The sequence below is a fragment of the Phocoena sinus genome, chromosome 19 (assembly GCF_008692025.1).
Source record: "Phocoena sinus isolate mPhoSin1 chromosome 19, mPhoSin1.pri, whole genome shotgun sequence".
NCBI classification, from domain to species: domain Eukaryota; kingdom Metazoa; phylum Chordata; class Mammalia; order Artiodactyla; family Phocoenidae; genus Phocoena; species Phocoena sinus.
Window position 1 is genome coordinate 57,801,151 of NC_045781.1, and position 22,138 is coordinate 57,823,288.

Sequence of the window (22,138 nt, forward strand, 5' to 3'; positions counted from 1 at the left end):
TGGGGTGGACACACCTCTTTTGTAAAAACTCATCCAAAGCCCTGATGGTTAAATTTCAACCCGGCTTCTTGGATGACACGGGGTTTGGCTTAGGGGTGGGTGCACTGGGACAAGGGCGCTCGCTGTGGCCAGTCCCTCGGGTCACTGTGCTTTGACCCGGTAAATAGCGGAGTGAGGGTACCAGGGAGTTAGGGGAGCTTGCGGAGAGCTTGCTGCCAGGCCAGGGAGCAGACAGGAACAAAGAGACCAGAGCAAAGTCCTTGATCTTGGGCGTGACCCTGGCTCAGGGCTGCGCAGCCCTCCAGCCTTGGGGCACTCAAGACCAGGCACGGAGCCACACTGCGTGTACCTACAGGGGAGCAAGTGACCCTTCTGCCCAGGGCTCCTGGGAAGCAGCCCGTCACCTCTCCACAAAACAGACACCATCTGATAGGAATTCGTTCTGCCCAAAGTAGCGTGTCCTGGTTGGCCCGGGATACTCCTAGGCTTTGCCTCCTGCCTCAGCATAAATGTGAATGTGCCCCTTTCGTGCGCAAACTATCCACATTTGGACAATCAATGAGACGGTCGCCTTAGCTACACAGCTTGTACTTCAGATGCCAGAAAACAAAACACCTGCTCTGGACTCTAGAGCAGTTTATTCCCCCAGAGACTTCCTACCTGGGAAACGGAGACATCAGTGTTCGGATGGAAAGGTGTGTAAATTTGGGGGCGGGGAGGTTGAAAGTATAAGCATCAAGGGGGTAGGGATAGCATAATTGATCCTGGAATCCTGGATTCTTAGATCTGGAAACCCCACAGGACAGGGGTCCTGAATACTGAGTCTACTTGTGGGCTCACGAGGGCCCGAGGATCCCACTGATGGGATGCACAGTTTGGTCTGCAGCTTCCATCCAGTTCTCTGACGGGCCTGTGAGTTTGATTGCCTGGGTTGCAAGCCACAAAAACCAACTGTGGGGCTTCCCTGGTGGCGCAGTGGTTGAGAGTCCACCTGCTGATGCAGGGGACACGGGTTCTTGCCCCGGTTCAGGAAGATCCTACATGCCGTGGAGCGGCTGGGCCCATGAGCCATGGCTGTGAGCTTGCACGTCTGCAGCCTGTGCTCCACAACGGGAGAGGCCACAACAGTGAGAGGCCCGCCTACCGCAAAACAAAAACAAAAACAAAACAAACCAACTCTGGAATGTATACGCTTTTCTTCCCATGGAGTCATTTTAGAAATGTACCAGCCCTTGGGTGGCTTCATTCATTCATTCATTCTTTATTTCTTTCACTCATTGACTTTTGCCTCGGTTTCCTCATCTGTAAAGTGGGGAAATACTAGCACGTACTCTGTTATGTTGTCGTGTTCATTATCAGTTGTAATGAACTGATGCAAAGAAAGTGCTTAGATGGTACCATTTCCATTACCTGCTGCCGAGCGCCAAGTTGCAGGCGCTGGCTGAGCCCTGAAAGAGCAGGTCCTGGCATCACAAGTCTATCAGCTGACACACCGAGGACCCCCTTGGCTCTTAGGGGCGTGTCCTCAGCACTGTGGGCGGGCTGCCCTGCTGCCTTCAGCTTCCCTACTTTAGGGAGACCACCTCACTGGCTGTCTCTGTGGGTCTGGGGTCTCCCTGCTCCCTGCAGCCACATGGCAGGGCCCTTCTTCACTCACAAAGTACCGCCAACCCAGCTCGTCCCAGACATCCTCATGGCTGGCTCAGACATCAATTCAATTGCTGTTACAGTAGGAGCTGAACTCTGCCATTAAAAAAACATATAAAGGGGCTTCCCTGGTGGCGCAGTGGTTGGGAGTCCGCCTGCCGATGCAGGGGACACAGGTTCGTGCCCCGGTCCGCGAAGATCCCACATGCCACGGAGTGGCTGGGCCCGTGAGCCATGGCCGCTGAGACTGCGCGTCCAGAGCCTGTGCTCCGCAACGGGAGAGGCCACAACAGTGAGAGGCCCGCGTAATGCAAAAAAAAAAACCATATAAGGGCTTCCCTGGTGGCGCAGTGGTTGGGGGTCCGCCTGCTGATGCAGGGGACACAGGTTCGTGCCCCGATCTGGGAGGATCCCACAGGCCGCAGAGCGGCTGGGCCCGTGAGCCATGGCCGCTGAGCCTGCGCGTCTGGAGCCTGTGCTCCGCAACGGGAGAGGCCACAACAAGATATACCATAATTTATCAAATCACTCTCCCTACAGATGGACTTTTTATTGTCTTATAAATAACACTGCACTGAACATCTCTGAATGGAATTCCTAGGTCTGATGTCTGTGGGTCAGAGGAGAAAGGCACTGACGCTGCCAATCCATGCGATGCTGCTCGCCCAGGAAATTGTGCTGAGTCCTGCTCTCACCCACTCACCTTGTACTGTGAGCAAAGAGCCTCATTTTATTCAACTCAACATCTTCTCATTTTTGACTATCTCCTTTTGCCCATAAAACACGCAGTAATTAGTGAGCTTCACATGACCTGCAATTAATTCTCTTCGGGGATTGCAAGTTCCTCGTGTGGATTTGTGATGGTGAATTTTGTGTCAACTTGGCTGAGCCGTGGTGCCCAGATACTGGGTCAAATGTTATTCTGGATGTTTCAGGATAGGTGGGTTATTTTGGGTGTGATTAACATGGAAATCAGTGGACTTTGAGTAAAGTAGAATACCTGCCGTAATGGGTGGTCCTCGTCCAATCCGTTGAAAGCTTTAACAGAACAAAGACTGATTCCCCCTGGAAAAGCAGGCATTCTGCCTTTGGGCCCCGAACCACTCTCCTGGGTGTCCAGCTCGCTGACCCACTCCATCAGATTTTGGACTTGCTAGGCCTCCCCGATCACATCCGTCAAAGGGCAGGAGGAAAAGACTGGAATTTCTATTTTTATTTCCTCTCTCACCTTTTATAATTCCTATTTTTCATATGTTTCATAGAGTACACAGTACATTAGTATCTGATACACGGATCTAATTCATACATAAATACACATGCATCGGAGGGGCAGACTCAAAATCTTTTTGCTGAAATGAGTGTGTGATCAAAAAAGTTTGGAGCTCCCCTTTCTATAAGACCCTTCAAATTTCTTGGCATTACTCTTTTCAAATAATGCTTTCTTCTTCTTTTTTTGCTTTCTATTTTCTTTTTGGCTGCACCACACAGCATGTGGGATCTTAGCCCCCCCGACCAGGGATCGATGGAACCCGCGCCCCCTATAGTGGGAGTACGGAGTCTTAACTGGACCACCAGGGAACTGCCAGTGCTTTATTCTTATATGATAGAAATTCAAATTCACTCCTAAATGCAACCAAATGCTCTCCAAAGTACTTTAAGATCCCAAAAGTTACATACGCTATTCATAAAAAAATTATATTCTAGTTAAAAAGAAAGAAAGAAAGAAAGAGAAACTCACATTGGGCAAAAATCTTGAAAACGCACGGAAGTTTCTACATGTGTTATTCACAGTAATTTCTTTGGCTTCTCCACTGGATTTTTTATACCATGATTTTCGGCAGACACTTTTATTGATTTTATAGATCTGCTGATTCCCGATCTGAAGAGCCTGAGGGGATGCTTTGTAGCTGAAATTTTGTCTTTACATGGACGTCAAACTAGCAGCGCTGCCCCGGTCATCACCTGCCTGGCTTCACTGCACTGCGTCCTGGGACAAATGAAAAGCAATGAATCAGGGCTGCCTGGGAGCCCAAGGGAATCGCTTCCTCCTCCCTTGAGACGCACTCAGCCTCTTCTTCCGGAAAGTGTGACTCAACAGCTGCTGGGAGAAAAGAGCCTCCACTCTGCTAGACAGATGCTGGTGTCAACGTCACAGCTCACGCTCGGCTACTCCTCCGGGTCTCACAAGAGCCCAGGGAGACCTGTGTTGGGGCAAATGCTGTGATGTCTGCCCCACGCCTGGTCCCTCTCCTTTGGTAACAGCACCAGGGTTTTCCCTGGGATATTCCCTCTCCCCAACCAGCCGGCAGCCCCCACCCCACCCCACCATCTACCTGAGGCTTGGCCAATTGGAGGGAAAGTGGTTCACAGGGAACCTGAACTGGCCAGTCAGTGTTAGCCCTGGGAACTGCTGAGATTATGGGGAGAGAAGCCCTGACTCTCCCTGGGGATTATGAAACTGCTCACATAGGCACTGTTTGCAGTTGCTGGGAACACTTTTTGAGATCCTGCCCAAGAATGGAGAGAAAATTGAGCCCAGAGATGGGAAGGGTGGGGAGGGAGAGACAGAGACAGAAAGAGACAGAGACAGACACATGCAGAGAAAATGACATTGCTTCAGCCAAACAATTCCTGTTCCTATACCCTGAAGTCCACTTCCCAACTTTTCACTTATGTGAATCAGTAAGTTTCTTTTATTAAGTTCATTTATTTTTTTTTTCTGTATTCCAAAGGGTCCTACCTTAGTTTCCATCTTACAGACGACGTAACCAAAGCTGAGAGCAGTGACATGACTAAGTCCCCTTGCTAGGAAGTGGCAGAGGCAGTGCTCAAATGGTGATGGAACAACTGGAGGTCTACATGCAAAAAAAGTCAGTCTAGACACAGACCTTATACCTGTCATAAAAATTAACTCAAAATGGACCACAGACCTAAATGCAAATTCAAAACTGTAAAATTCCTAGAAGACAACACAGGAGAAAACCTAGATGACCTTTGGCTTGCCAATGACTTTTTAGATACAACATCAAAGACATGATCCATGAAAGAAATAACTGATAAACTAGACTTCAATAAAATTTAAAACTTTTACTCTGTGAAATACACTGTCGAGAAAAGTAGAAGACAAGTCACGGAAGGAGAAACTATTTGCAAAAGATGCACCGGATAAAGAACTGTTATCCAAAATGTACAAAGAACCCTTAAACTCAACACTAAGAAAACAAACAACATGATTAAAAAATGGGCCAAAGACCTGAACAGACCGAACCCTCACCAAAGAAGACAGACAGATGGCAAACAAGCATCTGCGGAGATGCTCCACGTCCTATGTCATCAGGGAACGATGAGACAACAACGAGATGCCACTACACACCTATTAGAATGGCGCAAATCCAGAAACGGACAACACCAAACGCTGGCGAGGGCGTGAGGAACAGGAACCCTCATTCATCGCCGGTCAGAACGCAGTGGAGCAGCCGCTCTGGGAGATGGTGGGCAGTTTCTCACAAAACAAACTATCCTCTTATCATATGAGCTAGCAATCGGGCCCCTTGGTGTTTACTCAAAGGGGCTGAAAACTGATGTCCACATACAAACCTGCACATGGATGTTTACAGCAGCTTTATTCGTAACTGCTGAAACTTGGAAGCAACCAAGATGTCCTTCAGTAGGTGAAGGGATGAATAACCTGTGAAACATCCAGGCAGTGGAATATTGTTCAGTGTTTAAAAGAAATGATCCGTTGAGCCATGAAAAGACACGGAGGAATCTTAAATGCATACGACTAAGTGACAGAAGCCAATCTGAAAAGGCTACAGCCTGCATGATTCCAAGTCTGTGACATTCTAGAAAAGGTAAACTATGGAGACAGTGAAAAGATCAGTGGTGGCCAGGGGTTGGGGGGAGGGAGGGGTGGACAGGTGGCGCGCAGGATTTACAGGGTAGTGAAACTACTCTGCAGGAGACTATAAAGGTGGATACACGTCATTTGTCCAAACCCATAGAACGTTCAACACCAAGAGTGAGTCCTAATGTAGACTTTGGACCGGGGTGATGGTGGCGTGTCAGTGCAGGGTCATCGATTGTAACACATGCACCACTCTGGGTCGAGAGGTGATGTTGATGCGGGGTAAGTTGGAGAGGTGCCACAGGGTATGTGGGAAATCTATACTTTTTTGCTCAATTTTGCTGTGAACTGAAAACTTCTCTAAAAAATAAAATTTACTAAAAAAAAAAAAAAAAAGGAGCAAAATGCTGACACACACTACAACATGGATAAACCTTGAAAACACCACGCTACGGGGAGGAAGCCAGTCACAAAAGGCCACATATCGTGTGATGCCATTGATACGAAATGTCCAGAACAGGCACATATGCAGACAGACAGTTGCCAGGAGCTGGGGGGAGGGGGGAGGAAGGAAGGGGCATGACGGGTAAAGGGTGATGAAAAGGTTCGGGAACAAGGTAGTGTTGGTTGCACAACATCGTGAGTGCACCTGGTGCCACTGAATCGTGCACCTTAAAATGGTTAATGGTTAATTCTACATTAAGGGGATTTTTGCTGATGGCACTTCCTTACATTTCTCGACGGCCCAGAACGTGTGGCAGTGGTCTGTCCTGGCCTGGGTGGAATCCCCGCCAGCAGCGGTGGGGCTGCAGGGGGTGCTGGCTGCTGCTCTCTCCCACTCCCCCTGAATCATCCTCTGAGCTCTGTCCCCAGGACTCCGGTTCACCCCCAAACCAGGTCTCTTCCAGGTGTCTGGGATGGGGGAGGAACTACACGAGAGGTCCCCTGGGTGGATGAGGCACAAAGAGGCACTGTTCAGTGCAGGCTCAGGGAGTAGCATATCCGTCCACCCAGTCGCACATCTGCAGGCCCAGGAGGTATCCAGAGGCCCCCCTCCCTCACCCCTGCCCCAGGATCGGATTCGTGCTCCTGTCCCGTTGACGTCACCCCTCGGAATCTCCTGATTCGGTCTCCCCGCCTCTCCGTCTCCACTGTGACCACCCTGGTTCAGGCCTCCGCCGTCTCTTGCCTGAACCCCCACCACAGCCTCAACCGCTCTCCCCAAGTCCACTCAGGACCCCTCCTCTCCACCCCAACTCATTTTCCAACACTCCCGCCAGAATGAGTTTTGAAAATGCAAATCTCATCATATCCACCCTTGCCCCACACCTTGTAAAGGCTTCCCGTTATTTTAGGATGGAAACAAAACTTGTCCCCTGGCCAAAAAGGACCCGCATATCCCACATGCTAAGTACCTTTCCCGCCATAGCTCATGACCTTCCTCCTCAAAGCTGCCATGGCTGTGTGACCCTGGGCGTGTTGCTTAACCTCTCTGAAATTCATGTTCTTCACAATGAAAAGGGATTATAAGATGTGCCTGGCCAAGGCAAGGTAATTCAACACACGGTAATATGATCATTTCCTGAGTTAGACCCTCTGCTAAATCCTTTACAAACTCTGCTCCATCGAATCCTCCCAATAGCCTCACGAGCTCTGAGTCTGAAACGCCAGTTCCCAGAGGAGACAGCCAACTTGCCACAGGGAGTTTGGACTCCAAGCCCACGTCAGGCCTGCTCTCACAGCCCTGCTCTATGGAGTTATACTGTTTTCTAGGCTTTTCCTGGGCAACTGAGGGCTTCACAAATAACTCACTCTTCTCCATGCTGGGTGCATCTTCAGGAACAGGGCCCTCTAAGGATTCCAGGGTGTGCCTGAAGTGGGCCCTGCACGGTTTGAAGAAGGGGCCTTTGAGATCTTTGCAAACGCCTGGTACACGCACATCCACGTGGTCCCCCATGTCTGGTGCCATCCAGGCCAGGGTACACCTCCCTGTCTTTCCATAAAGCCCCCAGTGATGAGACTTCAGCCTAGTTAACTCCAGGAACTTGGATTGGATTCTTTATATATATATATATTTTTGGCTGCGCTGTGTGGCTCGTGGGATCTTAGCTTCCCAACCAGGGATTGAACGCTGGCCCTCAGCAGTGAAAGTGTGGAGTCCTAACCACTGGACCACCAGGTAATCCCCTGGATTGGATTCTTGTAAGGATTGATGGCAAGGAGAAGAGTCCCCTGTGGTAGGGAAGTCAACTTTCATTGGTAGGCAGTTGTCTTTGATAATTTCTAGCTATTTAATTTCTTTTAAACCATGGTTAATCAGCTGTCAGTACTGCACACCTTCGTGTATTCGAGCTTCCTGGGCAGCAAAGTGAAAAGTAAATAAACGTGAAACACCAAAAACAGAAAGGAAAAGTCAAGCACTCCAGCCTAAGCACAATTGTCATTTTGATCAGCTTAAAAATGACGTCCGATGACTTAGCAGTGGCCTGGAAAGGAAGGAGCAGGCAAACCCATGCCTGGAAGGGAGCTGTAGATGAGGACTTGGTGATGTTCTGAAATAGCGTGAAAAACATCACCCTACGTTCATCTGCTTTCTCGTCAGACATTCATGAATCCTTGTCAAGAATTTTAGAGTTATGTGTTCAGACTGGTTGTAATTGAGACAGAAGTGGGGACAGAAAGCACGGCTCTCCCGGGACTTTTGCGGTTGGCTTCAGAAACCCTTTTCCCACTGCAAACGGACTCTGGACTCCAGACCCAGGTGCTTTGGCTTCCAGACCCCGCTTTCATCTCTTTCCAGCTATGTAACCTTGCTGAACAAGGCTTCCAATCTCTCTGGACTGTTCCTCTCCTCTGAACAGGACAGATCTCATTCCATTATCAGGATCTTCCAAGCGCTGACCTTCTGTGGTTCTTTGGAATTTCTTTAGGGCACTTTTCCTGCAGAGGAATCCAGTGACCAGTCTCAGGAGACCTCTGAGGGCTATTTCTTGAAGAGCCCCTAACGCAACAAGGTTGCCCAAGGCCGCACAGCTGGTTACTGCCCTGAGTACGGTTTTATTATTGGCGAAAGAGAAGTGGGCAGGAAACTAAAGGTACAGCGTTTTTCTTTCCGAATGAAAATAGCTCCACCGTTTCGTGTTTGGAGGATCCAAGGAATTTTATCTCGTTGTAAACAACTCAGAAAACAGAGGCGAGTGTAAAGAAGAAAAATGAAAAAGCAGTGGTAATCCCAGCAATACCAGTAAGCAGGAATAACATTTCTGGGAACTGCCTATAGTTTGGGAATTTTTTTCCTACGAGTACCCACAAACGCACTTTTATGCTCTATAAATACAGCCAAATTCATACTATGTTTTTCATGTATAACAGTCCCTATATTATACACGATACATAACTAACATCAATTACATATAAAATATACATCACGTGTAATTAATATATATTTTTCCAGGAGTGTGCCCTCGAGCCTGTGACGGCCCTAGGGACCCCTGAACACCTGCTGTTACTCGGGGGAACACGGCCAGAGCAGTAGCTAGAGCCTCGCCGGGAGCAGCCGACCGCGGCATGTGAACTACAAGTCCCACCATTCCATGCGCGGGCGCAGTCGGGCGAGCGGAGGGCGGAGGGACCACAAGTACCGGCAGGCTTGGCGCAGACGCAGGAACCACGAGTCCCAGAATGCACTGCTCGAAGCTCGCGCAGGGCCCTCCGGGATATGTAGTCGTCGGGGAGCTAATTCCTATTCATCAGGCCTCAAAGAAAATGCAAATTCCTCCAACGGTCCAGCGATGCGACTTCTCAGGGGCTAGCGAGGAGCCCGAGCGCGCGACGGGGAAGAAAGAAGCCTAGGGGCCTAAACTGTGGCCCGGGAGCACGACGCGTGCGCATGCCCGGCGGTCACCAGCGCCAGCGAAGGGCGCGCGAGACGCCCCGAGCGGCAGGCCCCTCCCCTGCGCCCCGCCCTCCGGCCGGCGCGCCCGCCCAGGGAGCCTGCGCAGACGGTGCAAGGCAGAGGGCCGCGGGGAGGGACTCGCAGCGCCTGCGCAGAGCGGCGGCTTCTCTCGCGAGGACGGACGCCATTATCGCATCTCCTCGACAAACACCACGAGAATTCCGCAGCCCACACGGTAATTGCAGCTCCCGCAGCCGGTCGCGTCTCCGCCTCCCCCTTCCCGCGGGGCGAGAACGAGAGCGAGAGCGAGATCTCCCCTCCTCCCTCCTCCCTGCGCCCTCCTCCGGCCGCCGCGCCCGCGCCGCCGCCCCCGCCCCCCCGACGCGGGGACCGGCCCCAACGGCCCGCCGCCCTGCGCGCCCCCGCGTCAGCCCTGTCAGCCGCCGGTCCGCCGCACCTCAGCGCCCGGCTCCGGCCGCCCCTCCCCCCGCCCCGCCGCCCCCGCCGGCGCGGGCCTCTCCTCCGGGACCTGCCCCTCACGAGCGGCGTCCGGCCGCGGGGCGGGCGGGGCGGGGTCGCGCTGCTGCTGCGGTGCAGCCCCTCCGAGAGGCCCCGGGAAGCCGGAGGCTGCGGGCGCGGGGACCGCGGCTGCGGAGCGGAAGTGCGGGAGGCGGCAGGTTCACCCGGGGCGGGCCCGAGTTGAGGGGGACGTCCGTGGGGACCGCTAGTCGGTGCTCGGAACGCCTGAACCGCCTGTAACGTTAACTCCGTGGATTCAGCTCCAGTTCTCCTTTGTCTGGCAATTAAAATAAGCGTGTGTTCTTGGGACGTGGGATTCTGTCACCACTGGCGTTAATTTGTAGCCAACGGCTGTCATGTGCGGGTCCTGCGCTGCGGCCGGGCCTGCCGAGCGTTTGCAGCGTTTCTCGGCACAGCGGTCCAGTCGGGTGGACGGGGAGGTGACTGAGGCTCACGGAGGGTACGGGACTTGTCCGGGACACACAGCCAGGTTTGAACGCGATCTGTCTCAAGTCCCTGTTCTTAAAAAGCTGCACACATACTTGATATCTTAATAAAGAATCGTACCCAATGAAATGTTAGTGGAAGACTTAACATGAGAAGCAAAGCCCCCTGCCCCACTTCTCAGTTCCACTCCTCAAATTCTTTGATATCTTTTTGTTGTTTCCCGAGGAAGTTCTCCGTAGCTCTCAATAATAAGCTGGCATTGTATTGGTTTTATGCATTCTTGCCTTGCTGTTACGACAGGATGAGTTAGCTTTTCGTGTCTTATCTCGCCTCTTCTGTCCCTGTCGGGCGCATATAGCTTCACAGCCAGCTAATACGTTTCCCCTCTCTACAGCCTTTTCTTTTTTTCCTATTGTTTGTGATGGCCTTTCTTTTTCTTTGCACTTTCTGTTCCCATTGATTCTTTACCTCGTTTTAAATTCTCAAGGATGGTGTTGGATCTCTCCAACCTTCCCTTTCCCCAGCCCTCTGTCCTTTTTCTAGTGTGGACTGATTACTCTTTAGACCAGCCCAGGTATCATCCTGGTGTTTTCTTTTACCATACATCTGCGTTTGTTCAGGTCTCACGTTTTAATCTTGGCCTTCTTTATTTCAATGAAATCTTTCTGCCGAGGAGCCTTATTCCTTTTGGGTGACTCGTGAGGATCCTCTTTGGTGTTCAGCCGTTTCTAGAGTGCCCCGAAAATGTCGAGTCCCACCATGAATGCTCTTTGACTTTGGGGACGTGTCCTTCAGCTCTGGAATTGGAAATTCTCTTGTATCATTTGAGAATTTCGCCTGGTCTGCTTTTACTCTTCTGTTTTTTAGGAGTTCCTGTTAGTTTGATGATGGACATCTTGGATTAACTCTCTGAATCTCCCGTCTTTATCCTCTTCCTGTGTCGTTTTATTCTTGTTTCTGGGATAGGGCTTCCATTTATCTTCCAGTCCTATTTAAATTTTTTTTATTTCTACAGAGTTTTAATTTCTGAGGACCGACTTGTTCTTTTTTCGTAATAACGTATCGTCTGGTGAATGCGTTATGTCCTTGGCTTTGAGGATATACTATTAAGGATTTGTTCAGTTCTCTTGTTTCCTCTAGTGTCACTTGCTGTTTTCTTCTTTTTAAAAAGATTGGCTTCTTACTTTGTGTGGCAAGTACTCTTCAAATATTGGTAATTATTGTTGTCTAAGGCAGGAGGAAGGAGGCAGAGAAATCTGAGTCTGTGGGGCTGAATTTTTTTTTTTTTTTTTGGCCGCATTTGCGCGGCCTGAGGGATCTTAGTTCCCCGACCAGGGACTGAACCCCGGGCCCACTGTAGTAAAAGCGTGGGGTCCTAACCACTGGAACGCCAGGGAAGTCCCCTGTGGGGCTGATTTTGAAAATGTGCAGGTTTCCCTTCAGGTGTTTGGGAACTTTTTATTGTGCTGGGACCTCAAATGCCAGAAGACAGATGTTCTATGGGCCTTTCAGCGTAAGGAAGACCCCTTTGATTTGGGGCTGCTCCATTTGGTGTAGGGAGGGCCGTAGTGCAGCTCTTCTGTATAGGGATCTGACTTATGTGGGCAGCCACAGCCCTCGCCCTCGACCGAGGATCCTGGGTATGGGGTCCTCGCCTTCCACAGGCTTAGAGCCGTCCTTCGGTTGTATCCACTCCTGTGTGCTGCAGATTGCTATTTCCTTTTCCCCCCATTAAATCCTCTTGGTCGCCAGAAATTTGCAAAATCTCTTGCCTGTTGTCTTACATTCTTTCTTGTGGGTTTATTATACGATGTTAAAAGTCATTTTAATGGGATGAGCAGAGCTCACCTGTGGGGCCAGTCGCTTTCTGTGAGTAGGTAGTACAGAGTCTGTTCTCATTGCTCTGCTCTCCTGCCCCGCGGTGATGGTTGCCCACCAGCTGTGGGATGGGTGGCCAGATCACGGTCCCCATGGCCGCCGCTGCGTTGCAGTTGTGGGCGGGTGGTGTGCGTTCCTGCCGGCCGTTCTGGCTCCGCAGCCTTGCAGGGCGCCAGGCTCGTCTGGGGAAGGCCAAGCACAGACAGCGTTAGAGCAAAGGTTGTGATTTTAGACTCTGCAGTGAGCTCCTCTCTGTGTCACTGGGCCGGAGTTTAAGGATTGCCTCTAGGTAAGCAGTGACTCCAGTGCTCTAAGTGTAACCTTGGTGCATTTACTTGATTGTCCTCTGAAAGTTGTGAGCAGTGAAATACATCAGCTGTGTTTTCCAGGGCCTTGCTAGTGGAGTGGTCCACAGCAAGGACCACAGCATAACCATCACTGGGCTTTTGAGAGAAAAGCAGACTCTCAGGCCCTGTCCAACATACGGAATCAGAATCTGGAGCTTTGTAAACTTTTCCTTTTTAAAAAAAATTTTTTATTTGTTTATTTTTGGCTGCGTTGGGTCTTCGTTGCTGCGCGCGGGCTTTCTCTAGTTGTGGTTAGCGGGGGGCTGCTCTTCGTTGCAGCGCGCGGGCTTCTTATTGTGGTGGCTTCTCTTGTGGCAGATCACGGGCTCTAGGCGCACGGGCTTCAGTAGTTGTGGTGCGCAGGCTCAGTAGTTGTGGCGCGCGGGCTCAGTAGTTGTGGCGCATGGGCTTAGTTGCTCCATGGCATGTGGGATTTTCCCGGACCAGGGATCGAACCTGTGTCCCCTGCATTGGCAGGTGGATTTGTAACCACTGCGCCACCAGGGAGGTCCCAGTAAACTTTTCCTTTTGAAGGAACTTTAGACTTACAGAAAAATAGCAAAAATAGTTTAGAGAGCTTCCCTATGCCCATCACCCACTTCCTTTAATGCTGACATCTTAGATTATCAAATATTCTTATAAAAATCAGAAAATTAACATCGTCACAGTACTGTTAATTGAACTGCAGACTTTGCTGAACTTCATCAGTTTTCCACTAACGTCTTTTTTCTTTTTCAGGAGCTAATCCAGGATCCCTCTCTGCATTTAGTTGTCACGTCTCCTTAAGTCTCTTCCAATCTGTAATATTTACACAGCCCCAAAGTATCTCTCCCAAGATGTTTATAAATTACAAGGGAAAAATAGTAACTTCACAGTGGAAAAACCTGGCAGATAGCAGCTCAGCATCACCAGTAATAAGACATAATGATATCATGTTTCTTGATATGCACTGAGACAGAAATGCATACCCAGAGTCTAACCATGACGAAACCCAGGTTGAGGCACATGTGCCAAAATCTTGACTAGTGCGCCTCAGAAGTACCCCAGGTGTTGAAAGATAGGGAAAGATTCAGAATTTGCACTTTAAAGGACTTCCAGGTGTAGCATATGCACCTTGCTGAAGAAGTACTTCCTGTGTTAGATGGTTGTCAAGGAGAAAAGAGATAAAGAACCACAGGCCTTGTTTGGTGGATTGGTAAATGGGTGTCCCTGGCACAGGGTCTAGGGGAGTTTGCCTAAATGGCTTATGGGTAACACCACTTACAGCTTACTAGCCTTAGTTTTTCCTTATGACCTTCATCTACGCTATAAATTCTGAAAACTTTAGCTGTACAGTTAAGTATACATATTACATGACAGTGCCACACTGACTTTAAAATGTCCATGTAACTTTACCACTTTAGCTATTTAAATCTGGAAAAAACAAGCATTTTCTCATTTTGAAGAAAAGACTTCTGGGGGAAAATACGTATTAAAGTTCTCAACGAGAATGTCTTAGAAAAAGCTGTAAAAAGTTCTCCCTTTAGGAGAGGGAAATAAAGGTCGTTACTGTGTTCTCTGACTGCACATATGTGATGGTCATAAAAACAATTGCATAATGAATTGTTCACTGGAATTGCCCTGAACCATTCTGAAATGTTTATTTTTGGCAAATTTGAGAGCCGCTGGGGGGGTTGGGGGCGGCATCACATGGTGGAAATTTGCTCTTAAAAAGTTACACTTGTTTTGTTCCAGGATAGTACCTGGAGCTCATTTAAGTCCACAGAAGAGTAGAATCCTAGCATCATCCCTCCCTTTCGGAGTAGTTTTAAAACTACTTAACCCTTAGGTTTCTCACTTTTGTGTAGGTTGTGAAACCAGTTAAAAGCGAGAGCTTTAGCTAATGATCTCATTTTATGCCATCTGTCTTGCCTTTGACTCTGTCTGTCCACTCTCCGGGGCTGTGCCCGGCCTGCCTCCTGGGAAGAGAGGGGGCCCTCTTCAGTTCTAGAGGGCAGGGAGCAGGGGGATCGCGCTTGACGCCTGTCACCCCCCCAGTGCACGCCCTCATCATAATGCTGCAGACGAAGTCTAAGAGGAAGCTGAGCTTGGGATGACCGCCCAGAGCCTGCCATTGCTTGAGACCTGTGGGTATTCTTGAATGAAAACACGATGGAAACCTTAACTTCCTAAGCCACTAGCTGAGAGTACACCCGAAGCATTGTGGAAGTCACGTGGAATTGATTCCTATTTTGCATTAAATTCTCTGCATCTTTCACATCTACCCATAGCCAAGAACTGTCTGATTTGATTAAATGTTTTGGATCATCTGCCTCTGTGGTGGGGTGGACAGTAAGGTTTGCTTTGTCTTTATAAGGACCCTTGTGCTGGGGAGGGGGGATGGTGGTGGTGATGACTGGTGACCCATAGGGTCGGATTGCTGACAATGCATAAGTGATGGAAGAATAAAACCCACCAGAAAAGGCCAGAGAAGGTGAAGAGATGAGAATAGGTTTTATTACATCACTGAAAAGGTAGATAGGTGGGATGGAGGGTCTGTGGAAGCCGACTACCCTTTCCTTGCCCTGAGTCCTTCTGTGTTAGCATCTAGAGTAAATGAGTGCAGGTAATGCTCTGAAGGAGAAAGTGAGTTGGCAGGAAGGGCCCAGGTAGGGATGGGGCGGGCGGAGTGGTGTCAGGAAGCCGGCACTGCGCTGGGTGGCTTTGGGCAGAGCCCTGTACTGACAAACCTTTTGTAATAAAGATTTACGTTCTGTGCTGCAAAGAATGCTGCTTCTGGTCTCTAGTGATTTTTCCTTTTTCTTCAAGGTGGAAAGTCATCAAATGACTTGAAGCAAAGTTAAACCTTTCTGAAGTAGCAATGGGTTTGGATAAAGCTGGCAGTGAAAACTCGGTGCGTGTGCTGCTGGCATTTCCTTGTAGGTGTGAACTGTGTCCCTTGAGTGTGGTGACAGCCCCCGGGCACCTGGATCTTCCTGGGTCGGGGGGGATGACTCAGGCTGCGGTTCCAGCTGTCACCACCAAGAGTGGCCCTGCACTTGCGCTGGCAGGTGGATGGCAGGACGGGACCTGTCCTGTGAACTGGTGGGCTGGAGCCAGGGGTGCGTGTCAGGAGCAGAGTGCGGCGTTAAGCTGCCTTTTATGCTGGGAGCTTCCCTGGAGATGCCAAGTCATTCACTCCACCCATGATTTTGACTGAATCTGACAATGCCGGGCATCCTGTTTACCAGTGAAGAATTGCTGCAGCTGTCAGTGGGCAAACATAGTTTGCAGTCAACTGGCTTTGACTGCAACATTTTGTGGATTTTTCAGATTTGCAGGATTCAACTAATTTCACGTATTTTGTGAAGCGACGGTTTAATATTTATTAGATTATTTTACAGCTGTATAACTTAAATTTGCATAATTCAGGTTCGTATAAAATGCAGTCCTACTGTGTTGGGAGAAAGAAAGCTGAAGGGGTGCAGTAAGATGAAAGCAAACGTGTACTGCCTGGGGTTCCCTCTGTGCGTAGCTGTTAATAAAACACTCAGGGCTTCCCTGGTCAGAATCTGCCTGCCGATGCAGGGGACACGGGTTCGAGCCCTGGTCTGGGAGGATCCCACATGCCGTGGAGCAACTAAGCCCGTGCACCACAACTACTGAGCCTGCGTGCCTCAACTACTGAAGCCCACGCACCTAGAGCCTGTGCTCCACGACAAGAGAAGCCACCGCAATGAGAAGCCCGCGTACCACAACGAAGAGTAGCCCCCGCGCTCCGCAACTAGAGAAAGCCCGCGCGCAGCAACGAAGACCCAACACAGCCAAAACAAACAAAAAAACACTCAATTCAGCTTGCTTCCCGAGTTCTCCAGGGATCATTCAAGAGCTCAGGAAGCCTGCTTTGCCTCTTTGGGATTTCCATGGATCCACTATGATCTGAAACAGAAATCGCTCTTTCCGGCCAACAGGAGGTGGAGCCGGCAGAGCCAGCCCATCCTGGAGCGCCTCTCAGGAGGCCACCATCGCTGCTCTTCAACAAAATTTCCTGTCTCTTTTTCCCCTGTCTCAGTCTCCAGGCAGTTTCTAGAGTCTGGAGATGCCGCTGATGTGGTTAAACGCTCGGCTGCAGGGCAGAAGTGAACAAACTTTGTGTCAAAGGCCATATGAGTAGACATTTTTGGCTTTGGGGGTCTGTCCCAACCGCTCGACTCTGCCCTTGGAAAGGCCGGAATAGACGTGGCTGTTTTCCAATAAAACTTATCTCCAAAACCTACCGCTGGCTGGACCTGCCCCTCCGACCGTAGTGTGTGGCTCGAGGCTGCAAGTGCTCATGCAAGCTGGGGAAAGAAGTCAAGCAGGGGAATTGGGCGAGAGTGAGCCGGTGGTGAGGTGCCCCCCCTGGGCCCCTTTCCCGCAGGCCGCTCCACCGCCAGCGGCTGCGCCCCTCTGCTGACTCAGGGAGCCTGGGGTCGTCAGCAGGGTGTATTTTGGGGAAATCTGCGCGAAGTATAATCGGCGTCAGCGAAGCACCTCCAGATGAGAACGCGTCTGTCCGTCCTCACTGCCGTTCTTTGGAAGAATAGCCTCCGCATCTCTTCATAGGAATTGGATTTGGGTTTTTTTCAGGCTTCGAAGTTGCAAGAATAGTACAAAGAATTATGGCGTAGGCTTGTCCTAGAGTCTCAGATGCTAATATTTTATATTTGCTTTATCCTTTCTCTTCTCTGCAGCTCTCTGTGTTTGTGTGTGTGTATATTTTTCTATTTTTTTCCTGAACAGTTTAAACTATGAAGTCCCTTTAACCTTAAACACTTAAATGGCTGTTTCCTATTAACAAGGACCTTCTCTTATATAACCACAGTACAATTTTCAAAATTAGGAATCTATCATTGATGCAGCTGTGTTATCTAAGCATCAGATCTAGTTCAGATTTTATTAATTATCCCAATAACGTCCATTTTTAGCAAAAGAAAAAAGGACTCCTTTATTAACTTTGGATGTATTTTTCCCTAAGAACATTTGCCCTTACCGACATTATCATAAATTGGCACCATACTCCTTACAAATTACAAGTTTAGTGACATCAAAAGTCTGCGTATTTATTGTTGACAGCAAGCACTTTGCATAATCATTTCCTTCTGCTATTCTGTTTGGGAGAGGGATGGGAAAGACTGACAGTAGAGGTAAGAGGCAGAATGCCGGGCTGTTTTTAAAGTCTGCCCAGATCATTGGTTGCACTTGTGGATGCGGTGGGATTATGATGTGCTAGAGCTGTGGATGAGAAATGAGTATGACCTTACGTGGTGTCATTTGCTAAGTTTATAAAAGTTCTTGAAGGTCACTCTGCAGTCTACGTAGTCCTGTTGGGCTGGGGAAGGGTTATTTTCTAAGGGCTTCTGCTGTTCAGTGCTGGACCCATCTATTTACAAAAGTACAGTTGACCCTTAAACAGTGTGGGGGTAGGGGCACCAACCCTGCACGTAGTGGCAGATCTGAATAGAACTTGTAGTCAGCCCTCCGAATCCATGGCTCTGCATCTTCGGTTCAACCAGCTGCGGCTTGTGCAGTACCGAAATGTCTACTGTTGAAAAACACCTGCCTATCGGTGGACCTGTGCAGCTCAAAGCAGTGTTGTGGCTGCTTGGCTTTGGGGCAGACTTGGCAGTGTCTGCTCTGCGTGCAGGGCAGCCACGCACGGCTTCCCTCCCGCGGTGGTGTGGGGCGCACATCTCAGCATGTGTGAGACCCTTGGCACACGGCGTTCTTGGTACTTGGACCTCCTTGCCCATTTGCAGCCTGAAGCTCAGAGTCCTCGTCACGTTTCAGACCAGCTTCCTGGGGTTCTGGAGCAGTAAGAGGGAGGCATTCTGGCCTGATTAAGGCATTTGACTACGCATGTGGCTTTGAAAAGGTTAAAGTATCTTTGTAAATACGTGCTTTACATGGACATTTTAATGGCATGAACTTTTCATCAGTCTTAGCTCAGGCCCAGTAATTTTTGGGTTCTAAGTGCAGTTTCTATAGGAAGTTGTTTTCCATGACTAAGTTGTTTTGTTTTTTTAAAATTAATTAATTTCTTTATTTTTGGCTGCGTTGGGTCTTCGTTGCTGTGTGCCGGCGTTCTCTAGTTGTGGTGAGCGGGGGCTACTCTTCGTTGCGGGGCGCGGGCTTCTCACTGCGGTGTCTTCTCTTGTTGCAGAGCATGGGCTCTAGGAGCGCGGGCTTCAGTAGTTGTGGCACGCAGGCTCAGTAGTTGTGGCTTGTGGGCTCTGGAGCGCAGGCTCAGTAGTTGTGGTGCACGTGCTTAGTTGCTCCGCGGCATGTGGGATCTTCCCGGACCAGGGCTTGAACCCGTGTCCCCTGCATTGGCAGGCGGTTTCTTAACCACTGCACCACCAGGGAAGTCCCCATGACTAAGTTTTAATTACACATTGAGAATTATGATCTTGAGTAAAATGGAGACTGTGAACTTGGCTCCTTGGCCCCCGAGGTGACAGTGGCGTGGGCTGTGTCTGCCACCACCGAGCCATGCCAGCGCCGTGCAGGGGTCAGCCAGCATCTGCAACTCGTCCTTGGCGGGCTCCTTACACTTTTGTCCATTTTCTGCTGTGGATCAGATTACTTCGTTCTCCTTGGTTATGGGCCCTGCCTCTGAGGGGCTGTGTTTGCCTGATGTCAGTTGTGTGTCAGAAACCTCTGCCGTGGTCCCTGCATCTGTCACCTGTCCTCGTTACTTGTTTTAATGACTGCTCAAGCTGGGTGTTCGTCTTTTTTTATGTTCCTGGCTAGGATTACAGCTTTCCTTAACATCTTGCCACATGGTTGTTAGTATTATTTGGTTTCTGTGAAATTTCGAGGTGGAAAATGATTAGGACACTGGCATCCTTACCCTGGACGGCTGACCACCCTCCTCTCCAAGCCTTGCAGTTCGTGGGAATAAACAGGAAGGGCAGATGAGTGATGAACTGATTTCAGTTTCTGGAGGGAGCTGAAGGATGGATGGATGCACAGCCCTGCTCTCAGGGGAGGCAAAGGGAACATGTGGTGATGGATGACAGTGGGGTTAGTTAGCCCGATGCAAAGTGCGTTACCGAGTGACCGGGCCCTGCCCCCCATGCCTACCCCTACCGCCACCCCACCTGCTCTCCGGTCTCATGTTGCCTTAATAAATATTTATGGTGAGGCGATGGGCCTATCTCTGTGAAACGGGGATGCACCTACATCCAAGGTTGTGAAGACTCAGTGAAATAATGCAAAGATGTGTTTAGGATCCATTGAATGGTAGCTCCTATAATAATGATGATTATTATCATCAGCTTCACCCACCAGGCCCTGTATCTTTTTATGCTTACCAGTTTATATGGGGCAGATTTAATTGATAGAAATTTGCATGTAGTCAGAGTTTTGTCTGTGATAAACTTATGTCACAGAATCTTAGAATTTGAGAACTGGACAGGAGCTTAGAGGTGATTTAAATAGTACAACTTGCTAGTTAAAAGCTTGGGTATGGTTGTAAAGTATACACTTGTTAGAAACGCAAGGACCCTTGATAAATGTGTGTTTCTACTGTGAGGAATCCTCCAGTGTGAACTCCACACAGCTGGCCCAGCAGCCGCCCTTGACAGTCATCAGGCTTAAGACAGCCTCTTGTTCTCTCCAGGGAGGTGACTCTTCTCCTGCACTTCTCAGAAAGTAAATTGTGGTAGATTCTGTTGCTATCTAGTGTTGTAAGTTTGGCAGATTATTTGTTATTCAGTGATATTTTATTGACAATTTTAAATTCTATAAGATGCTTTTAGACAGTTTGCAATGTTGAGTTTGAATTCTTATAATTTTAGGGCCAATATTTCTTATTTGGGCACATGTAAGTGGGAAAATGACTTTAAAAATTTTAAATTTCACCCTGAATTCAGCGTGATGTGTTGTGGCTCTTTGCAACATAACTTTCTTCTGTAGAGGTAAAAAAATTGACCTGTCATCTAATTTGTCCTCACGTCTCTGAATGTTTCCCCCGTTAACTGTAGAAAACACAGCAACAAGTGAAGTGAAGTGTAGGAGAGAGCGTTGCCTGTAGTCTCCAAATGTTTCATGTTTTACCTTTTCATTTTTTTAACGGGACGATGATTACAACCAAGATCTCTTCTGTCCCTGTAGCTGAAGGATTGAAGGAGCTGCCAGGCCGGTGACAAGTTCAGTAAGATCTGTGCTTACGGAGCACGTGAACCTCAAGGTCGTTTCTTTATTCACTTGCCCAGGATTTACGGGTCGCTCCCACGTGCCCAGCAGGGCGTTTGTGACGTGATGATCCAGCGCGCAGAGCAGAGGTTTTTACATTAGAGTGAGGCTGTCAGTCACTGGGCAAGCTGTGACAGCCCCCGAGCAGCCCCAGCCAGTGTGCAGACGGCTGGTTGCGGCTGTGTTCCAATAAAACTTTATTTGTGAACACTGATGCTTGAGTGTAATGTAATTTCATGTCAGGACATACTGTTCTTCTTTTGATTTGGTTCATGGGCTGTACAGGTGGAGGGCTGGAATTGGTCCGCGGGGCCAGCCCTTGGTCTAGTGAGTGAGTGAATGAAATGAGGTCATATCTAGGTAGGCAGGAGCCGGACTGGGAGAGGCCTGAAATGCAGGTAGAGTTTAGATGTGATGCCAAGCCGGGCGCTGTGACGACAGCCCTTTGGGAGGGATGAGCCTGGAACTCATCCGCAGGTTGGATGGGAGGGGATTGGCTTCCCGCCTCACCGTGTGTGGCTTTGGGAGGGATGAAGGGACAGATCCGTGGATTCCACCTGAGGGTGGGTTACAGAGAGATGACACCTAATCGCCAGGGACCAGAGGCAGGGACGGGGAAGCCGGTTCACGGGTTCAAGGAAGCGGAGCCCAGCGGCGCAGGTGTAGTGGGAGAGGAGTTGGGTGGGAAGGAGCAGGTGGGCAGGGCCCCCGGGCCTGGTGATGGTCGGATACTGGAGGTGACAGCAGAGAGAGTTAAAAGAGGAGTTGCAGGGTTCTTTCTGGGGGGCTTGGTGGGATCTCCTTGAGCGGTGCTCTCGGGAAAGAGTAGGGATGGGGGCAGAGTTCAGCTTTGGAAGTGCGGGAGCGGATTTTATTGTCAAATGGCCATAGTGTGGCTTGACATACTGGACCAGGGAAATCACTGGTGAGGGGTCCGGGCGGCAGTGGAGATTTGGGGGCATGGGTGTCACTCCCTGTAAGGGCCTGCCGTGTGCCCCCAGGACACGTGCTTCTGGGCTCTGGTTCCCGGAAGGGGCTCTGGGTGCCACGGCGTGAGGCTCAGACCTGGTGCCGCTGGAGGGCCCAGCGTAGGTGGGGCCAGGGGTGAACCCCGGGGAGGAGGAGGACCCCAGGGTGCTCTGAGCGAGGAGAAGTGCTGAGCGGGGAGGCCGGTGGGAGTCGTTCTCAGGGCTCTTGTCCAGTCCGACGGTGAGTTTGGAAACCAGTGTTTTGTTTGGGGGCCTGAAGGGTGTGGGAAGGGATCGTGTTTGCGGACGGGCGTGGGCGAGAGTTCCAGAATGTGCTATAGGAGTTTGGCTCTGGAGGGACGTGATGGCAGCT

The 22,138-nt window shown here is 49.9% G+C and overlaps 1 protein-coding gene across 8 annotated transcripts in view; it reads left to right on the plus strand.

Moving 5' to 3' along the window:
* The first annotated feature begins 9,493 nt into the window (after nucleotides 1–9,493).
* BANP (BTG3 associated nuclear protein) overlaps nucleotides 9,494–22,138 on the plus strand; it is a 104,541-nt gene continuing 91,896 nt past the window's right edge. For 6 of the 8 annotated variants that reach the window (XR_004346929.1, XM_032613164.1, XM_032613160.1 and 3 more), the window contains exon 1: nucleotides 9,494–9,624. The gene's annotated coding sequence lies outside the window, so the exon portion shown is untranslated. Of the gene's footprint in view, nucleotides 9,625–17,726; nucleotides 17,746–22,138 lie in introns of those variants that run through there. The other 2 variants (XM_032613168.1, XM_032613161.1) reach the window with 2 other exon arrangements.